Genomic DNA, 15273 nt, shown 5'->3' with positions numbered 1-15273 from the left:
TTTCTGGGATTGTATTACAGTATGATACTTCATGTAATGGCCAGGGACTTCACATTTAGTGGAAATGGAACCTGATCTTTACTAATGTTTTATCATGAATAATACTCTCAGTGTCATTGTAAATAATGCTCAAAATGGGACTGATATATTGGGGAAGCATTTGATTAGTTAAAAAAGAAAAGAGTAAACTATTATGGATCAAAATAGAGGTAGACTTGGAATAAAAACAGATAAAAAATGTATAATCCCTGCTTGTTCTGCTGAGGTCCTAGGGAGACTACTTGGTAGCATGTACTTTAAGACTCCATTGATTAGAATGGGTCTTTAAGAAAGGATGCATTTTAAAAATCACCCTGGCTTTGCAAAATGCCACTGAGTTATTCCTAAGAGAAAGGAAATCATGGAAACTGCTGTGGAGAAATTTGGAAGAATGCTTCCCACTATCATTTACGAGGCAGAGTATGTTGGTCTCACCAGCTGCCAGGACTGGTAGAAAACTGCTGAGCTTGTGGTTATGGCCAAACCAAGCATCTCCCTGTAATTAGAGTTAGCTGGGGAAAAAGTGACACAAAGAGGACAGAAATGTGTGGCCTCAGTCTGTGGGAAGAATAAGAAAGCTGATTAAGTTTTTCTCAAGAGATTTCAATTAAAGAATCTAGCTGGGTATGGCCTTGGGCCACCAGACTGCCATGCTGCTCAACACTGGGAGCAACTAGCCATACTGGATACTTGAAATATGGCTAAACTGAGATGTGCTGTTAAGTGTAAAGTACACACTGAGATTTCAAAGACTTGGTACAAAAAGACTCCAATAATTTTTAATATTGATTGCATGGCATTATGATAATATTTTAGATATATATTAGGTTAAAGTACACTATCAAAATTAATTCCATCTGTTTCTTTTTACTTTCTTTTAACATGGCTACTAGAAAATTATAATTATACATGTTCCTTGTCTTCTATCTCTATGTTTGAACAACACTGATTTGGACCTTCATTTCTTCACCTGTTAAACATTACTGGTGGTGGGAACCTGGGTCACAGAGGGTTTGGATGGAAATAATCATTGTGGACAATGAGATGATACACAGGGTGAAGCATTACGGTTACTACTTGTTGACTGAAAATTTTAGTTTTAGTAAACGTGAGGTGCAATCACAAGAGACCCAGGCTAATTAGGTCTGACCTGGGTATGACTCAATCTCTCTGTGCCTCAGGTCGTTAATCTGTAAAATGGGAGGGCAGGACTAAATTCCTGCAAGATGAAGTAAGACCACACAAGGTCTTTACCTGCAATCATTCCCCATCACTCCCAATTTAAGAATAATTCTGCTAAAAACAATTCGAATGAATCTAGGAGGTCTTCACCCTCAGCCAGCACTACAACAACTGAGGCCCATCCTGAGAAGTGCTGCTACTTATCTGTCAGTTCTGCTTCGGTTCTCCTCACGGGAACAAGTTTACAGGTTCTTCTGTGACTTGTTAACACAGTTAAATATACACAGAGAACACAGAGTGCAAGGTGGGTGAAACAGAAAAACTTCATCGCCCTGCAAGGACTCAGAGAACAATTTGAAAAAGAAAAATTCTAAGGATGATATTCAGAGCAAAATGTATTTGCTTTCCTTCAAAGCTACAGACAAAACATCTACTATTGTGCTAGTTAAGAAATCCCATTTTTGCTAAGCATGTCTGTGTTTATGCGTGAGGAGCTGCTGGCTTGCTATGCATGTGCACGTGGAGAGCTGGCGCCTGCAGATTGAATGGCCTGATGCTCCCCTCCCCTGCCCTGGCCCGGGGAAGCCAGCTGGGGGTCCTGGCTCCTGAGGGGCACCTGTCCCTCCCCCAACTCCCACCTCACACTTGTTCCAGCTCTTTGAAATAGTCTGTTTGAAAGTGAAAGTGCAGTTCAGTAATAAACTGTGTTGACTCAGTGGAAAAAAAAATCCCATAAAGTGAAGGTTTTATAATAATGTATCAATTAAAGAATACTTCCATGAAGCCCAACTTTCTCTCTTCAAAAATCAGACACCCCCCCAAATCAAAACAGTATCACATCTCAAGAATATTAATATCTGTTTAAAAGAGGGTGTTAAAAACAAATAAGCGAACAGACAGACAAACAATGAATTCCATTTCTAAGCAAAGCCATGACTGACTCAAGGCAGCCTCAGTCAGCAGCAGTGCTGGTGCTGAAAATTGGCAACTTGGTTGAAAAGTATCAGAATATATTAATTAGCTGCCAACATTAAAAAGTTGGAACGGTTAACACACAGATCGAGATCTCTGGTGGTGCTGGGCCCACATCTGTCAGAGACCCAGTAGCACCTGCCCGTTGTAGGTGTGGATGGCTTGTGTTTCTCCAGCTGCACAGCCCTGCCCTCACTGACTTTCCCTGTTTATGGACCTACCAGTCAGGCAGGCATTCATCTAAGGCAAGAACTGTGGGGTGAGAGATACAGCCAGGGTTGGAGGTCGGAGGGAACACGAATGAGTGGAAAACCCTGGCTCTAAGCCTGACAGATCTGCTTGATGTTGGCTCCACCGTGGGAGCTGGGTGACCCTGAGCAAGTCACTTCGCTTGCTAGTCTGAGCTGTTGTGAGAGAAGAAAGTGAAAGGAGTTCTATAGGTAAGGAGTCTGTGTGGTCCTGGTATGTATTAAATGCTCTGCTAAAGTTACTCCTCCTTATTCTGAAGGTGAGAAATAAAAATGTTTAGCATAATCTATTATCACAGCAAAAGATAGCTGACTACCAAGGAAGTGGCTTAAAAATCATCACTGAAAAATATGAAGCCCTAGATCATTCACTATAAAGAACTGAGGAAGTGAAAGCAAAGGGTGAAAAATATCAGACACTATCCCAGTGTAATAACTGCTGCAGGTGAGGATTATTCATCGATACTCAAAGCACTGGATTGAAGGTGGGTGGGCGACAGGATGTTGACAAAGGACCCAGGTACCAGCCCATAGATGCCTTACTGACTCAAAGTATATCTGGACACTGGTGAGGTCTGGTTACCACCTGATCTGTGAGATCAAACTTAGCACTGTGGATGGTGGGACAAGTTGACATCATCTGCCTCCTGATGTGATGTAATATCAAGCATGCAATACTACCTATGAAGTATTCTTGACAAAGGAGGCTTAACCTGCATCTAATAACAAGCCTATAGATCTAACAATTTTTAGGAAGTAAGGAGCAAGTTAAAAAACACTGTGAAGAAACAGACAAGCCCAGAAGGCAAGACATTTTATACCACAGTCAGCCAGGGACAACTGGGAAAGTTTGAATATGGACTGGATATTAGATAATATTATGGAATTATTGTTAAATTTCTTACTAGCTAATAGTATTGTAGTTATATAGAAGAAAGTCCTTAGATTTAGAATATACATGGTGAACTATTTAAAGTGTCAAGGTGTTTGCAACTTCCAAATGGTGTAGCAAAAATTTCTATAATGTATACTATATATAATATATACTGTATATTACATATATGTTACATATTATATATATTACATATATGTAATTGGAAGAGGGAATAAAGAAGGCAAATGTGGCAAATTTAGAACAACTGGTATTTGTTTTATCATTCTCTCAAACCAGTAGGTTTGAAAATTTTCAAAATAAAAAATTGAGATAGAAACTGGAAGAGGAAAAAGGGGGAAAAAAAAAACCAGAAAAGAAAAAAAAAAAAAAGAAAAGATCAGATACTGTCGCTTCCTCCCCTTTTCATAATCCCTTCAACCTTTATATTCAGGTCAGCTTCACTGTGTGCCTTTTCATTCAACATGGTTTTATTTTTACCACTTTAATAAATTTCATGTGTGCTCATTCAAACTGATGTAGCCACTGTTTGGCTTCTTTGTTGGCTGACATCAAAACCAAACTTTAAACAAAGCTCCAACAGGCTGTAGAAGCATACCAGGTAGATATGAAGCCTAAGATATCTTATCAAAAACTCCTGAGATTGATACCTAATTGCCCCTCTGGATGGTTTGTAAGCCAGTAAGATTGGATCAAAGGCTTTGGGTGGAGCATCCTCTTTGATCTCTTCCAAAGATAGCACTCTCTGTCTCCACCTGCACTGGGCGTTGATAGAGGAACGGCAGGAACAGGGTGCTGGTAGGCTGGGCCACTGAGGTCTCAGAGAGGCTGTTTCCCCTGGAGTGTGCCGCACCTGAGCTCTGGTGTGTACAGCAGCAATGGCATAATCTGAGGAAGAGCCATTCTGAGTTCAGTTTTACTTCAGTGAGCACTCCCAAAGAAGTGGGGATTAATTCTGTGATGCCTTTAATGTGGAGAGGGACATAAAGATCCTGGATTCAGAGGGAGTGGGTATGAGCCCAGCTCTGTTGCCTAGCGGCCATGCAACCTCAGAGCAGTGCTTCTGAGTAAGAGTGCAATGGATGCTGTGCCAGGGACAACTCTTCACCGGGCAGGGCTGTCCCAGACACGGCAGGACATTTACCATCCCTGCCCCACCCCCTGTCTCCAACATGTCAACAGTGACTTACTCTTGGAGGGCAGGACAACAAATATGCCCACACTCCCAAACGCCCCCTGCCTGAGACACAGGCTAAAGTCTCTGAGCCTCAGATTATATCTGGGCATAACACCTGCTCCACCACCTAAGAGGTGGTTTGGGAGGGGCAAGTGTGCAGCAGCTTCTTACGAACCTAAGCTGGTTATACAAGTGGTATCATAACATGCGTTCACGTGGGCAGCCTGTCAGTTAGGGGCAGGGCTGGGGGGGGTGGGTGGGTCCCACCACCTGGATCGCAGGTGGGATGTATTACACAGGGTCAGCTCTCCAGTCGTGTACTAGAATACACGACAGCTACTTATTCTGAAAACGTTTCCCTTCCACAAGCGGGAAATTCTGGTTGACGTGTTGCTGCAGGTAAAAACCACACAACAGTGTGCGTTTTAGAGTGAATTCTAAGTACGTGGGCTATTGGAGCAGACAAGCAGGAGGGCAGCCTCAAAGCAGCTTCAAAAGAACCTGGTTTAGGATGGCACCAAAACTAGCCTGGAAAGAGAAGAACACTTCTCTTCGTGAGCAAGAGATAAACGATTGTGCGAATTACTTCAAAGATCAAAAGTACAAGGCTATGGAATGTGGTGCTTCTGTTCTTACGCACGCCAGAGCAGGGCCAGCATGCACAGAGCTGACTTTCAACGTGTCGCACTGCTCTGTTCTTTATAGCTTTCAGTGGCTCTCACGGAAGGGAATCTGAGAGGCTGGGCAGGGCTGCTGCGTGCAACCTGTGTGCCCTGACAAAGGGGAGAATGGAGCCTTGGTTCACACAGGTTAGTGTGTGGGAGCCCCCTGGAGAGCTAGGCAGGAAGCCCCCGCTCCCCACTCCCCCAGGGACCCACCTGACGCACCAGAGGCAGAGCAGGGCAAAGGCACAAACCTTGAAGAACAAAAGCGAAAGCAGATACCCACTCCAGGTCATTAGGCAAAGAGCGCTGAAACAAGCTCATGAGAATTACCCATGGGTTGGAGAGGGGGTGCTGGAAACGAGCAGCTATAAATGTGTAGTTTTGCTACAGATCTTTACATTAAAATATTTTGCCCCAACATGGTGTTTTTATAGTTTCCCTTGACTCTGCTTACTATTACCTTTGGCACATTCCTCCAAATTCTATTCATCTTAAAAACAGCAGACTGATAATGTAAAGTCCCTAAATCTCTGGGCTCGGCCATCTAAATGAGATCTTTTATCCTTCTCTTCTCCAGCTTTCCAGAACGCATTTTCATAGCATTCTTGAAAGAGGAAAGATTATCAGAAAAAGAAAAATGAAGGGGAGTAAAGTCAAAGGAAAATACCAAATACCAAAGCTTTTGGTAAGAAAATATTTATGTCCACAAGCACACAACCACACCCTTTCTGGGAAGATATTACTGGCCTTGAAGCTGGGTTAGTGGATCCCAAAATATACCTCACAAAAAGCACAGTTACCCTCCCGAAATAGGCCCTATAATTACAATCTTTTCAAGTGGATTGTCCTATATCACAACTTGACATATGTTGCTTTAATCTCCCTGCTTCAGCAAATGTGGCCATATTGGGCTACACAAGCTCTCAACAACTCCCGGTTAAACCAGATTGTAGTGTCACTAGAAAATTGATGGAAATAAACAGTCCTGTGTACCAAAATACCCAATCTCAATCATCTGTAATGAGATCTCTCTCCTCCCTAAGCACATTTTCATCACACCAGAATCACACCCTTGATTCAAAAGGATGGACTAGCCCAGACTGAAATACCATTTCATCTCAGAGGTCATCTGAAGACAAACACATCTGAAGAAGCTGGGGCTGAAATTTAAAATACGAGACAATGTCTTTTGTGTGAATGCTGGGATCAAGTTGTGTGAGTCTTGCTTCTAGCTTTAGTTGACAGTCCTCAGTATAAGTCTGCAGACACCCATCTGTCTGAATTCATTTAGATCAGATCTTGCTTGGAATCAGTGGTAATGTAGGGGCCCTTTCAGCTCTGTGATTCTCTGAACAAATTTATGTTTTCTAGTTATATATTTACATTTAATTAAATGTCAAAATATTAAAAATTTTAAACCTTCAAAATACTGAGTACTTTAGACATTGATTTTTTTTATTATTATTATTATTTCCATATCGGTTTCACAGCCTCAGCACTATTGACATCTTGGGCTGGATCATTTCTGTGTGTGTGTGGAGACGGGCGTCCTGTGCATTTTAGGGTCTTTAGCAGTATCTCTAGCTTCCACCCACTAGATGCCAGTAGCACACACCCTCCCCTCCCTCCAGTGTGGCAACCAAAAATTTCTTCAGACATTGCCAAATGTCCTCTGCGAGGACAAAAACAACCCAGGTTGAGAACTACTGCTCTCTCTCTATTTATCTATCTATATATCTCTCCCTGGCATGGCCAGGAAAAAAAATCTAGATTTTTCAAGGCACCTACAAGTTTAATTTTCAGAATTTCTAACTTCCTATGACTCACAGTGAAGAATCAGGATCTGTAATATAGTACTACCCCGAAAGATTTATAAACAGCACCACTGCTGTTTCAAACTAGGGGTGGCAGGGCCTGGCCTCATTTCAGTCAAGACATTTATGAGGACGGATTTGCTGCCACCTGATCTCTTGGACTGCTAACCTCCCTACTTTTAGGAGCTCCATTCTTAGAAGACTACTGGTAAGAAATCCGTCACGATCCAGTTACCAGGCCCTCAGTATGGAAGGGGATAAGGATTGGTGTCTGTTAACACCATCTACAGAAGCGAGGACCCACTGTACTCCTCCCGGGCCACACCTCCTCGGGGGCTGCGTTTCTAGCACTGGGCCATTCGTGTAGGGAGTGGTAAAGCCCATGCTTCCTCAAGAAGAGGTGCCGGGTGGGGAGGGAAAGGAAAATAACATCAGGAGACAAAGAGTCAAAAGAATGGAGATGGTAAGTTCAGCCCAGAGAAGAAGAATGAGGAAGGAGAGCATCTTCAAACATCTGGTGGGCTGGTGTGTGGGAAAGTGAGTGCACTTGTCTCTATCTGCTTACAGAGTGACTCAGGGAAGTCAGCAATTCAATAAATACTTATCACAGGCCTTCTAGGTGGCAGTCTCTGTCCAGACACTGAAATGACAGGAAGTAAGAAGACCAAGTCCTTGTTCCCTTGACCACATATTGTAGCTCAACAGAAGGACCAGATCGCTTTTCTTTCCTCCCTCCTACTCTCTCCTTCCCTCTTTAACAATTTGACCTAATGTCCAGGTATCTAATTGCTCATTTTTTTCCCATTTAAAAAATTAAGGTGTAATTAACTACAGCAAAATTCTCCTTTTCTATTGTATAGTCCTGTGAGTTTTCACAAAACCTACAGTTGTATAAACACCACTACAATCAAGATCTACAACAATTTTCTCACCCTCTTAAATTTCCCTGTGCCCTGAATTGCTTTTTAATTGGAGAAAGCTCCTCTGTGCAGCAGCAAACCCCACCTTTGAGAGAATGTGAATTCCCCTCTGTCAAGAATTCTGGAGAAAAGGGTTTTTTTTTGGTTGGTGGGAGCTTGGGCCAGACAACCCCTGAGGCCATGTCCATCTCTTTGATCCCCTGAAACTGGAGGGTTGTCACCTCCAGACACCCGATCTTAACCATCAGCCGATATGGTTGATTCTCTCCAACCACAGGTAAAGGCTCCACCCCAAAGCCAAATTCTTTTGGTCAAAGCTCAAAAATTTCCTCCCAATAACTGGATCTCTGTGAAGGCTGCATAATAAGCATAGACAAAAAGTCCAAAGAAAGGTTTGGAAATGAAAGCCTCAACATGGTAACTGAAGCCTAAACCAAGGGTACCATCTCCTCCCAACCCTTCTTCTTCTTCTCGTTATTTTGGTTCAAAATAACTTTAACTCCAAAACCGAACAAAGCTCAAACAACGTGATTGCACCTGGCTGCAAAGATGGCAGGAAGGGAAGTTAAATTAGCTAAGCTGGTTTAAGAATGGGTTGAGGGCTTCCCTGGTGGCGCATTGGTTGAGAATCTGCCTGCTAATGCAGGGGACACGGGTTCGAGCCCTGGTCTGGAAAGATCCCACATGCCGCGAAGCAACTAGGCCCGTGAGCCACAACTACTGAGCCTGCGCATCTGAAGCCTGTGCTCTGCAACAAGAGAGGCCATGATAGTGAGAGGCCCGCGCACCGCGATGAAGAGTGGCCCCCGCTTGCCGCAACTAGAGAAAGCCCTCACACAGAAACAAAGACCCAACACAGCCAAAAATAAATAATAAATAAATTTAAAAAAAAAAAAAAAAGAATGGGTTGAGAGGGTTAGAGAAGATGGCAAAGGTCTTGGGGACATTGCTATGCAGTGGACGCTGCAGGAGGGACTGTGGCGACCAGCTGTGACGCCCCCTGTGATAGCAAATGGGGTGTGACCAGCCCCTTCCCAGCGGCCCTCCTGCTGGAAGATACTCACACCTTTTGCTGGCCTGACCTCAATGGCAAATGTCCAGTTTCCAAACAAGGGTGTTCTGTTGTCAAGAATAACTGCTTTTCACAGACATAGAGAACAGACTTTTGGTTGCCAAGGGGGAGGGATGGATTGGGAGACTGGGTGAGCAGATGCAAACTAGTATATATAGACTGGATCAACAACAAGGTCCTACCGTAGAGCACAGGGAACTATATTCAATATCCTGTGATAAACTGTAATGGAAAAGAATATGAAAAAGAATGTGTATATATATATATGAATCACTTTGTTGTACAGCAGAAATAAACACAACTATACTTCAATAAAATATTGAATGTATTTTATATTTAAAATATAAATCAACTATACTTCAATAAAATAAATTTTAAAAAAAGAATAACTGCTTTATTGAGCACTCATGGTGCCCCAGCATTACCTAGTTTGTTTTATTCTGACAACAACACTCTGAGGTAGGTAACATTATAAGCCTCATTTTACAGACAAGGAGGTTGAGGCTCAGAGAGGTTATATAACAACCGGTAAGTGTAGAACTTGAGGTTTAACCCAAGTCTCCTGTCCTTTTGACTACTGCTAGCAAGGTCTTCTGGGTGTTTGCTGAATTTAATGTTCCTGGTCTCAGGCCGCTGTTATGTTGGTTGGTGGGCTGGGTCCCAGGCATGCTGGATTCTTAACTCCCCTTCATGTGCCATTCCCCAAGCAGCTAACTGCCTGTTTCTCTCTCATTTCAACATACAGACCAGAAGGATCTCTCTGCTTTGGAAACTTAAAAACATTTTTTTATTCTTTTGGTTTGCAAGTTTATTACTCTCACATTCCATGAGTGGCTAAGAACATAAGCTAAATGGTCCAGGGTATTTTTTATCCTGTATCTGGAAGGTTTCCTAAAATCTAGACTTATTATTATATCTTAGAAAACCCCATATTGCTTAATAACATCAGCAATGACAAGAAAAAGATGTCATACTGTCAGAAAACACCAAGTGAACGTCACATTTAGTTACAAAATCCATTTTTGTCAAGTGTAGTACAGGTTTAAAAGATGCACAGAACAAGGCCATGGTTTCCCTTTATGAGCAACATTTACTTCACAAGGTATCAGAAATAAATGCAGCGACACTTACCAAAATTTCCCCCAACGATCACAAACTTTATATATACCACATGTCTTCTAATACAGCTGCTGGACTGGTCCTGAAAAATACCACAACAAAAGGAAAACTGCATCATTAGGCAGAAGTAATTTAATATATATTGTGTTTCCCTTCTGGAAACCACAACATCTTCCTTGTTTTGGGAACCCATCAATGTACCACACTCTTACTGCCAGATTCCTCTTTGTTTTTCACAGGAAAGATGAAACCAATTTACAAATTGACTCAGCACTCACTAATAACAAACAAATAACAATCTGGACAATGAAATAAACCAGAAACTGTGCTTATAAATACTGTATTTGAATTTTTAGCCTTTTAAAATAATTGAAGATGAGAGAACAATGCAAAGATATCTAAAGCTGAACCCATAACCTTTTTTTCCCCCAAAAACCAATTCCTCTTTCCTCTTTCAGCAATACACTCCATTCTCCCCTGCTGGCTGCGAGGCCCTCACTTCTGTTTTCCAGATTTCATTTTATTATCTGAAAGATAGGAATTACTGTACTAACCACACAGGGTTGTTATGAGCATTAAGTAATATAAATTTAGTGACATATAAATGACATTGAAAGGCTTAAAACAGCATCTGGCACAGCAATCACTCGGGGAAGGTGAGGAGCTATTATCCTTCTCTGGGTCATGCAGGCCTGAAGCCTAAGCTGGCCTTGCTCACCTGTACTGCAAATCCTGGCCTGAGCCTGACCTTTGAGTCCCATGGCAACTCTGGAACTCACCGCCTCTCTCCATTCTCATCTTTACACTCTTGTTTGGTCAGCTTCACTCCTTGCAGAAACCCATCTCCTGGCCTCCAGTTCCTTCTCTTCCAATCCTGCTCCTTCTTAAACACAACTTAAAGCCTCAACGGAAACACCTCTACTGCTTCCCACCACCTACAAGTTTACCTGTGAAATTATCAATATATCAGCCTGGGCCTCCCACTCGCCTTAGCTCTGTCCTCACATCTTCCCATCAGATGCTGCAGAATCCAGCCACCAGTCCTGCCTCAGCCTGTGGGCATTCCAGACCCTTCTCTGAGTGTCTTCTGTCCCATAAGTGCCAGTAGGTGGCCTCACCATTTTCTAAGCCTGGAGCTCTTTACCTTTTTGTTCCATAACAGTCTAGAGACATGTTTCTCAGAATAATGTTTTTAAATTCTTGAAGTTAACACATGAAATGCATAGGACTCAAAAGAAGTATACTGATATTCAGTTATCAAAACATATAACAAAATTATGATGTGCTTCTCTTAATATTTAAATAAGTTCCAGGAAAAGTCTAATTACTACTGTAGTTTTGAAGTAATGTTGGGCATAAATGATACTTCAGGGTATCTGTAACGATAATGTAATATGAAAATACCTAGAATTACTACTGGTGACAAATAGCTAATACTACTGTCATAACAGGATGAAATGTTAGATTTCAATTAAGGGTTAGTGAAAATAGATAATTTTCCTCCATCCAAGTTCACAGACACCCCCTCCCCCAGAATTCCATCTGTGGACTCGAGGTCACGAGCCCCAATTTAAGGCCTAGTGTAACTCTCATCATCTTCTTGAGCCCCTTCTACCTGGACTTTCCCAATTTAGTATTATCTTACCCCTCTTTGCTTTTCTCTTTTTAAAAATTATATTTTATTTGATATAGATACTTTAAATGTACTTATTATATCCTACTTTTTAAGTTCTAAGTCTTCTACGTTGTAAGGGAAGGCCCTATTTTTTCCCCATTTTTTATTCCTCTCGTGGCGGTGAAGAATGCCCTGCCTCATAGCTCACAGCAGGAAGACATTCAGCCAGCACTGTTTGAACCAATCAGTGAATAATAGTGCAGTCTTGCTTGTAGAACACAGGCTCAGCTAATATTAATATTATTTCACCTCTGTCTGGCAGCCTATGAGGTTCTAAATATGCAGATGGGACACCTAAACATTATTTATTTAGATTATAAAATTCTGAAGTTAGGCAACAACTTTTATTTCTCCTCTTTTATTTCTCCTTAGAGAGTGAATGCTTGGTCAGCGTGGCTGACCGACAGATCTCCCTGGGACAGACCGACTGTTCAGTCATTCCGCCCATACACGGGGCATCTGTGTGACATGAGCACAATTCCTGCCTTAGTGGAACTTCGAGCCTAGCAGCTTTCCCCAGCTAGTCCAGAGGAGCTGAGAATCTCTCAAAGTGTCAGGGCCTTTGCAAAGACAAGGCATAGCCAGTGATTCCCCTAAGTACGGGGGCTTTGGTGACCAACATAGGTGAGGCCAGTTAGTAAGAGCTGCTCTGCCTTCCCACAGGTCTCACAGATGTGAAGCCGTGGTTCCAGAGCAGGTGAGTCAAGTCGATGGAGCAGTGAAATTCCAGCTCCCCTCCTGAAGGATGTCTTCGCGTATGAGGTCGGAGATGGCAACCCCTCCAAGGGGACCATCCCAGAGGGGTTTACTCAACGCCTGGTGGCATATTCCACTCCGGGCCCCACTGAGTCTGTGACGGAGCAGCCTCTGGACGGACACTGGTCCTTTGGTCTTATCAGCCTTTTTTCCAAAATTGCTGCAGCTCAGAACTCCTGTGTGCCTTTTGCCAAGAAAAGAACACACGAAAAATAACAGAATGGTTCTTCCTTTTCAATGAAGAGAGCATAATGATTTTCTCCACTGAAAACCATGCGTTAGGGCACTGTGACCATTTGCTTTGGCAGAAATTCAACACCGGCAAGCAGCATTTTTCATGCCTGACATCATGTCAAGTGACTCGTAGGACAAGTCGGGGTGTACCCTCCCTCCCCAGTAACTAAGACGGATGAGATAGCTACTCAGAGGACAATGGACGGACTTGGCACACTCTTTTTATACTTAGGGACAGTTAAATCTATTTCATTTGAATTTGCTCCTTTTGAGTCACACTAGATATATGGTATTAAATTAAAATAGCTGAATGATAATGAAGAGGGCAGCATGACTGTTTAATCTTTTATTTCAGAAATTGCAATGTTCACATCCTCATGAGTACATAGTAAGATGTTTATAGGTGCTCCCACACAACAACACTTAGCATGGCACTTACTTTTTGCTTCTAATGCATATCATAGACGTCGTGTGGCTCCTGTTTAAAGGTAACATTCTCATTATGCACTGGATACGAGGATCTCTAATACAGTTTTCATCTGCGTGGGGCCATTCCCTCTTCCTTCTTCCTAACAGATGCCCCATGTTCCTTCAGCCACAGTGCCTGAGAAAAGGTGACAGCACTCCCAGGTGGGGGGGTGGGGGCCTGAGGGGTCTAAGGCTTTGCAGGGTGCCCAGCAGCAACATCAGCATCACGTGGGAGCTTCTGAGAAACGTCAGCTCTGAGGCCTCACCCCAAACCTACTGAATCAGAAGCTGTTTACAAGATCCCAGGTGATCTGTGAGCATGCTGAAGTTTGAGACACAATGATCAAGGGAAACCTGTTCCTCGTGCAAGTGACTGGTTCAAGAATAGGCATGTGACCTTCTTCAGGCCAACACGATGTGCAGAACGTTTTGCTGGGAGCTTCTCCTCATTCTTCTGGGAGAAATTCCCTCCTTCTGAATGTTGTGTAGGATGTGATGCCTAGGACTTCTGTAGCTATCTTGCTCCAAATGAAGCATAAAGCTGGCCCACAGAGGAGGGCAAAGACAGAAAAAACACAGGGAAGGAGAGTAGGGGTGTTTGCATTCAGTCAACCCTGAAGTCTGCAGAGCTACTAGACTTCCAATAAGTTTCTTATTGTACAGGCCTCCTTAAGTTGGGTTGTCAATTGTCTGCAGCTGGAAAGCATCCTGACTACTCAGTCCCTAATAAAGCATTATAAAAGGAACAGAATGCCGAGGCACCAGTCAGCCACACAGTGAAGGGTCCAGACAAGTCAGTGCATCAAGAGACCAGAGCAACAGTTCAGAGGCCTATTTTGTCCAGGAACTGACCCAGTAGTATTTCCGGTTCTGACAACCGTTATTTGCTTTGCACATTTCCAAAAGCTTTCTAAATCAGTCAGCCTAAATGATCAACCAGAGGAAGTTCTGAACGTTTTCCAAATTCTTTTAACCAGAGTGGTCAACAGTTGCTTCCGCAGAAGTCACATGGATGTCATTTCCTGCAAAAACAATGGGAGACTAATTGCTCAGCCCCAGACTCTAATAGGGAAAACAACCTGTGATATGTAATTACTGAAGGGTAAATAAGGAAAAGCTTGAGGCTCTCAGAATCTGCTTCTGGATCCACTGCAATAACTTCGGGAGAAGGAGGGGTGGGGGGAGAGAGAGAGAGAGAGAGGGAGAGAGAGGGAGCGGGAGCGAGCTGGTTTGGGAAAAGATTTGAGGGACTAGCACCTTAGGCAGCCACCCATACCACTTTTACGTATCACTGGTACTTATTAAAGACCTTTCTGAGTAAACCAAATAGACCTGCTATTACATAAAACCATATATGGCTCTGATGTGATTTTGCTTCATATACAGGAGTGATGTAGTCAATAGTCAAGGAGAACTGGGTGTCTAAATGGACATTCTCTCTTCAGTGTCATAGCTTCTCAACCACAATGGGATATTTTTGGGGGATGGGTTTGTTGCGTTGGCTTGATACAGAATGTATCTTCTATTATGGAGTAAACATTAGTTGGTTTTCCACAGAATGTTCCTGATGTTCCATCCCCTCAGGTCTCTCTTTCCCTCCAAACCTTTTTGCTTTCTCTTCCCTGGTACCTCATATACTTCCACAGCTCCGACTATCACCCTTGTCATGAGTTTCAAACTACATCTCTTGATCTATCACCCTTGTTTCCAGTCCCACTGTGGCTCTCTAGACAGAAAGTACCCTGAGGACAGGGACTTTGTTTTGGTCGCTGCTATATTCCCAATGCTCAGTGGCTGGCACTATTACGTTTGTTGAATGAATAAGTAAAAGGCCTCACTCAGACTCTTAAGACACCTCACAGGAATTCTTGCCATCACCTCTAAAGTGGCCTCTTTGCCTCTCGGCTCTCCCTTTCCTACTCTGTCCACACACAGGAAAACTCTGGATGATAGTACTGATCATGTTGGTCCTAAAATGTCTCAGCTGGGAACAACTTACCAGCCCAGCCCTGCACTTCACAGGTGAGAAACTGGTCCCAG

General features: G+C 43.0%; 1 protein-coding gene across 2 annotated transcripts in view; it reads right to left on the bottom strand.

The window, feature by feature from the left end:
• FYN (FYN proto-oncogene, Src family tyrosine kinase) overlaps window positions 1–15273 on the bottom strand; it is a 211331-nt gene that overhangs the window by 108432 nt on the left and 87626 nt on the right. The window contains exon 3 of one of the 2 annotated variants that reach the window (XM_057527834.1): window positions 10113–10182. The exons of the other annotated variant lie outside the window; for it this stretch is intronic. The gene's annotated coding sequence lies outside the window, so the exon portion shown is untranslated. The remainder of the gene's footprint in view (window positions 1–10112; window positions 10183–15273) is intronic. 2 annotated transcript variants of the gene reach the window in all.

This window comes from Balaenoptera acutorostrata, chromosome 14 (genome assembly GCF_949987535.1).
Source record: "Balaenoptera acutorostrata chromosome 14, mBalAcu1.1, whole genome shotgun sequence".
NCBI lineage: Eukaryota > Metazoa > Chordata > Mammalia > Artiodactyla > Balaenopteridae > Balaenoptera > Balaenoptera acutorostrata.
Note: the sequence above shows the minus strand (reverse complement) of the source record. Positions and strands in the feature narration are given on the sequence as shown.